The sequence below is a fragment of the Ooceraea biroi genome, chromosome 4 (assembly GCF_003672135.1).
Source record: "Ooceraea biroi isolate clonal line C1 chromosome 4, Obir_v5.4, whole genome shotgun sequence".
NCBI classification, from domain to species: Eukaryota; Metazoa; Arthropoda; class Insecta; order Hymenoptera; family Formicidae; genus Ooceraea; species Ooceraea biroi.
Window position 1 is genome coordinate 12492863 of NC_039509.1, and position 9875 is coordinate 12502737.

The 9875-nt window shown below is 39.1% G+C and overlaps 1 protein-coding gene across 1 annotated transcript in view; it reads right to left on the minus strand.

Annotated features, from left to right (window-relative positions):
* Positions 1 to 9875, minus strand: part of LOC105278599 (metalloproteinase inhibitor 3) — an 81812-nt gene extending 71937 nt beyond the window's left edge. The window contains exon 1 of the mRNA XM_011337818.3: positions 9857 to 9875. The gene's annotated coding sequence lies outside the window, so the exon portion shown is untranslated. The remainder of the gene's footprint in view (positions 1 to 9856) is intronic.

Below are 9875 nucleotides of genomic sequence, written 5' to 3' on the forward strand. Positions count from 1 at the left end.
ACTTCATTACTTCATATTTCCCCACTATAACAATCACTTTATATGTATGTTCTTTATATCAATATTATTGTGCATGTTCACTATTTTAACGTTTCACGTGAGCTCACAGATACCTTCATTACTTTAACACTCCCTCCCCGTTTGTAAAATAATTTCGCAACAATGAATTATTACATATTTGCATTCCATATACGATGAAACTAATTTAATGTCATTTTAGTTTTTTTTATTTTTTAACATAGTTCGGTAATGCAATTCGACAGGTAACGTCAAAACTCAATCGTATTGTGAAAACTGTAGAAGTTGCGAACCAGAATGATATTCCATTCGCAAAGAAAAGCGAATGACCTGGAGTGCCAGGCTGTTACCAGGAGAGCCAGGGAGTGACCAGGAAAGGGCCAGGGACTGAACAGTTTTGCAATTTATCAACTTTTGTCTGATTCCTCTATTGAAGTTTTTAATTACGACGAAATAATTTTCAGTAAGCAATTACCACGGAAATGTATAATAATCGAGTGACCTTCCATTTGGACACGTTGCAAATGGACACGGTGTAAATGCCCACGAAAATTTTACACACGGTTTAGTTGGTCACATTGCCAATGGACACCGTTTATTTGGACACGAAAAAGTTGCATAGCGCAAGGGTGGACACTGGTCATTTGGACACACAAAAGTTGTACATCGCTAAATTTCATACCGTAAAATATTCTAACCTAACCCAACCTGCAACTTAGTACACATAGAAGTGTAAAAAAAGAAAAAACTACTTGCTTATGGCTTTATACACAAGGGATGATGGTCCGATTACCATTTGTAAAACTACTCGCTCTCCCCGCCATAGCCACGCACTCGTGCTCGAGTGGACATTTCATTTCGCTAACGTGATTACACGCACTCGTGCGTCGAGGATTGCGGATCGTTTTAATTGGGATTACATTTCAATTAAAACCGCGTCCCCATTAGAGAGAGAGAAGGCCGCCTCGAATTTCCGAATGTATGGGGAATCGAGGGAGAAAGAGGAGCAGGCGGATGCAACGAGAGAATAAAAGGGTGAAGACGGGGGAGGGTGAATAATTGATACGCGAAGCGCGCTTTATATCTGAGTGTGCGCATCGCCGTCGCCGCCGCCGCGGATAAAATATGCATGTTTGCCAATCAAGAGGTGTTCGGGGTTACATGTCTGCCGGCACCCTCGGCAAACACGCGATTACGAAGGCTCCGGTGGACTAAACGGGGAAGCAAACAACGAAACCTTTGACCCACGTACCGTCCAAATAATCGCCGAATTGGAAAGTACTACGACCCACGATCTGGCCAGTCGATTGAACGAGGCGATGTTCACCGATGCGGAACACGGGGTTTCCTCCAGCGATATAGCAGCAGTGGCTGCCGCATAAATTAGTGCGTGAATTATGCAACGCGGCCGTTTTATTAAAGGTTGATAAGCGTACTCCGTTGCCGTCCGTTGCCCCACCATCCCCAACAAGCGCTGGACACCGACGGGACGTTTTACATTTTATTAGTACGAGCAAAGTTCGACGGTACGCACTATCACTGTTTTACATACGTCACTCATGCGAGCCCGCGATTTTTCCCATCCCCTTCGTTCGATTCTCGTTCTGTATTTCATTCCAATTTTGTTGATTTTCCTCGGCTCCCCCGACAATTTCCCCGGGCCTGTTATTGCCAACGCAACATGTTCGCCAATTTGTCCGTTTCGACGATATTATCTAACTCGGCGATTTATCCACTTGACAAACTGACAATTCGGCAATTTAGCCATCGCGAGATACGCCCGTTCACCGATTTGACGCAGTCCTATCGAAACTTTTATCAGTCCGTTGTATTGCTCTGCGTAAAATACGATAATTCACAATATCTAGGTTATACGGTAGCTGATAACGACTTTTTCATGTCTATATTACATTAAAACTTACAATAAACATTTTCCCTAGCGAAACGTTCGCACTTCTCCATGGAAATATAATTTTCGACGCGCATCACGCTTACCAGATCCTTGTCTGCAGAAAAACAAGTATGATATATTCAAAATTCAATTATCACGAATAGCACATACAGTATCAGAGACTGTGATGAGAAAATCCGTTTCTTCACGGAAGGATTAATATATCGAATTCCGGCCGCTGTTCCATCAGTGCCGCGGACGATTTGTCGGGCTTTGCGATCATCACATTTCGCTACCTCGCAATGACCCCAGCGATTCCCGAGATTCATGCATGACGTATCATTAGGGGCTTTCGTCGTGGGAGTCGAGCGAGGCCAAACCACGAATAGCAGGTAACCGTCGCAAGACGCGTTCGCTGAGTGATGTATCTATTCGTAACTCGAGCGCGCATATAGATATACATACATACGTACGTACATACGTACTGGGTAATATGTACCTAACTCGTTATGGAAATGAGCTCAGGACGCGCGCGCGCAGCCCGGCGACATCCTCTGCATCAGTAATATACCCCCTTTCGTACCTCCTACTTGTACCCCGTAGCTTCCGCGCTTCTTACCACGTTATAGTGGCCGACAGTGCATCTTTGGTGCCGCTAAATCCGGACCCAAGAATCCTATCGCGGAATCGGAGCAGGACGGCGACGTTTCTTGCCGCAGTGGCTTCGTGACCAAGGATAACGAGGATTTCAGGTCGCGCTGTCGCTCCTGATTTAAGAGCCGTGCTACTGGTGTTTTCCTCCTCGTGGCGTACGCGATGTAACGTAAAAGTTCCGCCAGGATTTCGAACTCGGGACATTAATCTCCCGCTCGTTTTCACGGACAGTCGCCCGGGTATCATTGCTTCGGCGAAATTTCGCGTATTACGTAACTATTCCAGAACGAGCGTGTCCATTCGCGATATCGAATATGCTGTTTCTTATCTAAAGTGTAATTTTACTTTTTTCATCCGCATCAATTTAATGCAAGGCAATACTATTGGGTTGGCCAAAAAGTAATTGCGTTTTTTTCCAATAGATGGACATACATGTCTTGAAATGTAACTAACTTCATTCTAAACCGCAAATTCATTATGTAGGTTAACAACTCACAGTTCAAGCTTGTTTTACAAAAAGAAAGTACACGATTTCGTTAACAATTGTTTCTTTGCCGTCGATTTCAAAATGGAAAATCAAAAAGAACATTTTCGTCATATTTTGTTTTATTACTTCCGAAAAGGGAAAAACGCTATGCAAGCTCATCAAAAGTTATGTCATGTATATGGCGAAGATGCTTTAAAACTGCGGCAGTGTCAAAATTGGTTTACTAAATTTCGATCTGGAGATTTTAATGTGAAAGATGCACCACGCTCAGGAAGGCCAATCGAAATTGATGATGACAAAATAAAGGCACTGATCGATTCCAATCGGCGTTTAACGACACGAGAGATTGCTGAGAATCTTAACATATCGAAATCGAGTGTTGAAAACTATTTAAAACGACTTGGATACATTAGTAAGCTTGATATTTGGGTATCACATGAGCTCAAAGAAATTCATCTCGCTAAGCGTATTGACATCTGCGATTCTCTTTTGAAACGTGAGGAAAATGATCGATTTTTGAAACGTATGATAACAGGCGACGAAAAATGGATCGTCTACAACAACGTCAAACGAAAAAGATCGTGGACCAAGCGTGATGAACCTGCTAAAAGCACTTGAAAAGCAGATATTCACCAAAGAAAGATTATGCTGTCAGTCTGGTGGGACTTTAAAGGTATTGTGTATTTTAAACTGCTTGCAAGGAATCAAACCATTAATTCAGACGTATACTGTCGTCAACTGGATAAATTAAATGATGTCATCAAACAGAAACGTTCAGAATTGGTGAATCGCAAAGGTGTTGTGTTTCACCATGATAACGCTAGACCACATACAAGTTTGGTCACTCGTCAAAAATTGTTGCAGCTTGGATGGGATGTGTTACCACATCCACCATATTCGTCAGACCTGGCACCATCAGATTACCATTTGTTTCGTTCTTTGCAAAACGCCTTGAATGGTAAAACCTTTACTGCTGATGAGGATATCAAATCGTTCTTGTAATTGTTTTTTGCTGAAAAAGATAAGAACTTTTTTGAGCGCGGAATCATGAAGTTGCCTGAAAAATGGCAAAAGATAATCAAACAAAATTGACAATATATTGTTTAATAAAGTTTTTGTTTCCCATGAAAAATTCGCCTTTTATTTATATAAAAAAAAACGCAATTACTTTTTGGCCAACCTAATATAAATTTAATATGAGGCTGTGCTAAACTATCAGTAATAAATAAAAAACTTGATGATAAAAGTGAAACTAAATATGTATCAGAGAAAATTGAGTCATAAAATTTGGATCGGATGAAATTTGTTGTTACATTTTTGGGATATTCATCTGTTCGTTGTTTCTCCGTTCTATGTAAAAAACTGGCAAGCTTCCCACTTGCAATTCTTCAATATTTCGTTGAGTTCCGACATCGCGCCGAAAACGTACGTTTATTGCATTGGAGGTTGGATTAATATACATTAGAATGCAGACACATTAATCTCCGTTCTTTGTACCATAAATTATAGCACCGTACTTGGCAACACGGTGTTTCGCTACGTTGTGTTGTTCCTCGAAAGATAATTACGTGATTATAATAACCGTAATATTATTATTTAAGCCGTTAATTCCATGTCAGATGAAGAACTTTGAAGAATGCATCTTTTCAACTGTAGCAAAAATAATAAAAGAAATAATTTCTTTACTCCGTTTTAATTTTCTGTGAAATTTCAGTATTGCGTACGGCAACTGCAACCTTCTACATATAGAATCCAATTGTAAAATACGAAAATGAGGAGGATTGAACTTGCGCGATACTTTTCGAAATAAATTTTTGGTTCGAGTTGCGAGAAGCACGCTGATCTACATTTTAATGTAATGATAGACACGATGGAAGGAATACTGATGCAAAGATAATGGAAAAGTATAGACGCACACTTATATATGACTCATGCATCCGATCAAGTTTGTTGAACTTTCCAAAAATTCTACAGAAAAGCAGAAACGTCAGAAAGCTAATATATTGACCTCTTCTCAGTTTGAAATATAAATCATGCTCGGAACTGATTCTTCCACTTGTGAAAAATGCACAGGAGTACTTTGCACTTCTGAGATACGGCGTTAGTTGACGTAAGGAAATTTCACGCATAAAATTGTAATGAAAGAATACCTAAATCCATGAACATGTCTTCCCGAATTTTTCTCTTGAGATTTACTAAAGCTAATATTGTCTAATGTTAATTTTCTCTTATGATATTACGAATTTTTATTATTTTATTAATATGTTACGAGTTTTCTATCGAAAGTGATTATATTGAAAATAGAATAATTCGCAAATAAAGCAATATTAACGAAACTTCTTCCTGTTATTTCTTGAATCTTCTAAGATCGTAAATGGGTCTTATTGTGATTTCGCAATATCCGCACGTGAATTCCGATCATGAATTCCAATCTGCGAATATATCATCAAAATTTCTGAGAGTATCCCGTTACCGATGATACAGTATAAATCAGTAATACCTCAAATTATGCGATTTCATAGAAATGTGTACAAATGAACAACGCAAAGAGGCCACTAATGTATAATTAGAGATACGTTAAAACATTTTATACAAAACGCACGTTTGCTGATAGCACCTCGATCACTTTTGCATGCGCCTATTGAAGTTACGCACATGCATTTACGACGGAAAATAGCGGTGTACGAATCTGGCGAAAACCGCATGACTGTTGATACAAAGTCAGGAACGATGCGGAAACCTGGCCGACCCGGTACCCGCGGGCAATCAATTGATATCAACAGGGTACATACGCGAGTTATGTGCGTTACATGGCCCGCCGACTGGAATTATGCAATCGAATAACACAGTCGTCCAACTATTATGTAACAGCGAAGCGACTAACTTCTGCACAATGGCGGAGTGACAATGCCAGCGCCCGTTCCTGTTCCCGTTCGCGTCCCAGCGCGACAACAGTCAAGTGACAAGTGCCCTCCCTCGAATTCTCAGTGTCCGGATACTAATTGTCACGCCAACGAAACTGCCCGAAACCGTGCACGTCGTTATCTCGCGTATTAACCTTCTAATGCTTGATTTGTCTCTGATTCGCAAAGATATTGATAATTATTTTTAATTAGCGAAAAGTATCGCACGATTCAGCTCAAATGATATTTCAAAATTGATATTTCGTTGAAAAAAGAATCGATTTAAATTACTATTTTTATGAATTTTGCATAGAAAATTAAAACGATATATTTTTTGAATAAACATACACGAGATGTTTCGCATTTATCGTGTTTTCTTGTGACTATAATGTCAACGAGCAATATAACGAATAATACGATCATCACGATTATGTGAATACTCAGATGTGAATATTGATAGTAAACATTAATAATGCTGGTTAATATCGCGGTTTAATGAAATATTCGATAGATTGGCCCTGCATATGTGACGCAGGGACGCCATACGAGAGGCTTAATATCTAGTTAACGCTAATATGAACCATACACCAGTTGATATATGAAATGAAACTTTTAGACATTTCCGATGCTGTCACTTTCCGTGCGCTAATTAACAGATGGGTCATTTAAACTCGTACGTATATCCAGAAACTGATGACACATGCGGATGCAGATTGTCATTTTGCCATGATGGATTTTCTCCAATGCATTAAAAAAACATAATGTGTGTAATTGATAACAATTGCAAAAAACTATTTTTTTAATAAATACTATTAACAAATCAAAACTACAAATTTGATGTATTACATGCATATATGTTGTAAAAAATAAGTATCTCTTGTGTAATCGTAAGTAATTTTTATAAAATATAACAATGATAGTATAAATATAACAATATAAATATATACAATAATAATGCAATATTTTTTCTCAAAGAAATAAATATAAACATTAAAACTTATAAAGAGTTTTAATAATTGTGATTTAAAAAATATCCGTTACATATTATGTATTAGGTATTTAAATATAAACACGAATTAAAATATAATTTTAATTCATGTGTTTCACGGTTATTGATTGCTGTGATTTTAATTCGGATAAGAGTAGGTATGTTGTTTAGCCAGCTGCATTATCACGCGTGATACATTAACATGGCAATTGTACCGGCACAGGAACGCAATCTTATAGCGAATAAAGAGGTATGCGCGCGCATCGTTGAGTTTTTTTTTATTACACGAAATGATGCATTACCAATGCATTGCTACTATTAAAAGCAGCTGTTTCAACTATGAAGAAAATGAGAAACGTATGAGCGAAAAAAGTTTCGTTCGTCTGAATTAATGTACCAACCGCGCACGCGCGTGAATGCAAAACACCAGTTCTTCTAATTATGCAGTCTCATACATATTTGTTAATAAATAGAATAAAAGACTGTGTTGCATTTTATTTTAAGTAAAATTTTTGTTTTAAAGACATCAAAATGAAACACATGCATCGTGATCCTGCAATGGATATAATCTGGTGATACAATCGTCATTGACATAATTATCAAGAGGATGATTTCGGCATGTGAGCCATTTCAGCTCAGCTTAACCGTATCATCAAGGTTGATCGAGCACTTTAGTCGATTTCCTATAGCGATGTATCAAGCCTGTGGGCTTACATAAACCCGTAATGCCTACCTTTACTCGCCGAGAGCGCCGATTAATGATCCTCTTCTCCAAGAAGTTCGGACACTCGGCTTGTCTCCAAGATGCGGTTGCACACCTGCCATCCTGGATTACACCTTACCTTAGCGGTTGCTGCACGACGTATCCTCGCATAATAATGCAAATTCTTGTCGCACGCGCATTGCCTTCGTAATGCCAGAGAATTACGCGACAAGCTGCGGCTAGCCAAGTTCCTCAGCGAATATGGATTATTATGCTTGTTCATATCAATGCATACAACGACGGATAATGTAACGATGACTGATTCACACTTATACTTGTACTTATACGTTGAGTAGATAAAAATGAAATATCCGAAACCATACGCCGAGTAAATATTAAGGAAATATTGCATCGATATTTTAAATAACATGCATTTGCATCACATGTAGCTATTGTAAAATGATTCTGCAATTGTTTTGGGCCAAAAATATTTCATCTCCATGAACAAAGTGATGAAAAATTTTTGAACTTTTCAAAATAAAATAAATCTTATTTAAAAATGTTACCACCACGCTTAACGATATTTTTCCCCGAAATTATAGAAACACAAACGTAATTTTGTGAGAAAATGAAGAAGTCAAAATTCCGGTCTAATGCAATATTCGAATGCACTGACAGATAAACAGCCAAAAGGGGGAGATGCGTTTTATAATTTCACTCGCGCACCTCGCATAATCCACCGTTATAACGAGTAAAATTACATTTAGTTAAAAGTTAGTTCCCCCCGTTAATGAGCTTACTGTCTTTGGTGCCCGGGGGCTTACGGTATTTATCTGGTTTGTCTATGTTATAATCAACTCCCTGTATAGGGGTGTGTATCAGTAAAATACGCGCCACGTTTGCTACGTGCTTGATAATGCCTGTTATGTATAACATGATCATGTGCGGTGTACTCTTGTGTTCATTAGCGGAACGTGGCAGGGAAAATTCATTTTTCGCGACGCTTGTTGGTGCGGCCGCTGAAATGAGTTTTTACACTGCACCAGCTTTGAGCTGGCGAATAACGAAAGCTATGCGCACTCTGGTGCACATGTAATGATAATATAATAACGACTGAGGTTCATCATACAGTTTGGAATTTATATGCTTATCGTACAAACATTATGCAGAATGCGCGTGTGATGTAACCTCAGAGAATTCAAACGTTTTAATAAATTAGCCTAGTATTATCTTTGTTAGCAAAAGCTTATTCTATGTACTTGGAATCGTATTACAAGCACGGAGCTCGGCGCGCTATCATTGGCACAGTTTCAAAGCATAAAGAAAATCAAATAAAATTGTACAAGCAAACGTAAAATACGTTTAAATTGTTTCATTTTGCGTTTAATATTTTCGATAATAAAATATACTCTCATTCGAAAAAAAACACATAAGACAACATATTATTATTAATAACACATTATCTAGGTTTTAAAACTGAAATTTCTGTATATTATTTTTCGTCTCTAAAAAACTACGATTTATGTGCGCGATATTATTATAGAATTTGGATCGAGACACGTAACACAATAGCCTAATCATCGTGCAGGCAGGCAACTTCGAACCTGAAAGATGCGTGCGCGAAGCACGACCGAACAAAGCTTGCAATACCATTTGAGGAATGTAAAAATCTTCTCTTCTTCCTCCGCATCAATTCCATTCAGAGTTTGTAACACGAAATTGGTTTCGCTGACAAGCGCTCCAAACTAAAAGCGGTCGACGGTACCCGAAAATTACATTTTATCCGGTCAAAGCAAACTTCCTCAACAATTCCCGCGGTGGCGGCGGGGATGAAGGAGGATAGGGGCGAAAGAGGGCGCGAAACCGCACCAACTCAAAGTGCCACCGACCGGAAGATAAAAGAACGCGACGCGGTAGGATCGCGGCATCGTTTTGTGTGACGCGAAAGAGAAAACGAACGAACTCGCTGCGTGGAGAGAGGAAAAGTATCAGAAGTCACGCGTGCATCACGCGTCAGCTCTTTCGCCGGGATTGCAAAGTTCTCTTCGCGGAGGAAACTCGTCCGAAACTATTTGCACCGGGTACGCTCGCGGAAAGTATACCTAACAGGCTACCTCTTTTTATATAGCCGAGTTCTGTGCAGGATTACCCTCCTTTTATTACCGTGGATCAAAGGGAGGATGGAAAATCGTCTTACTTCGTACTTACTTACCTCCTGAGGAGGTTGCCGT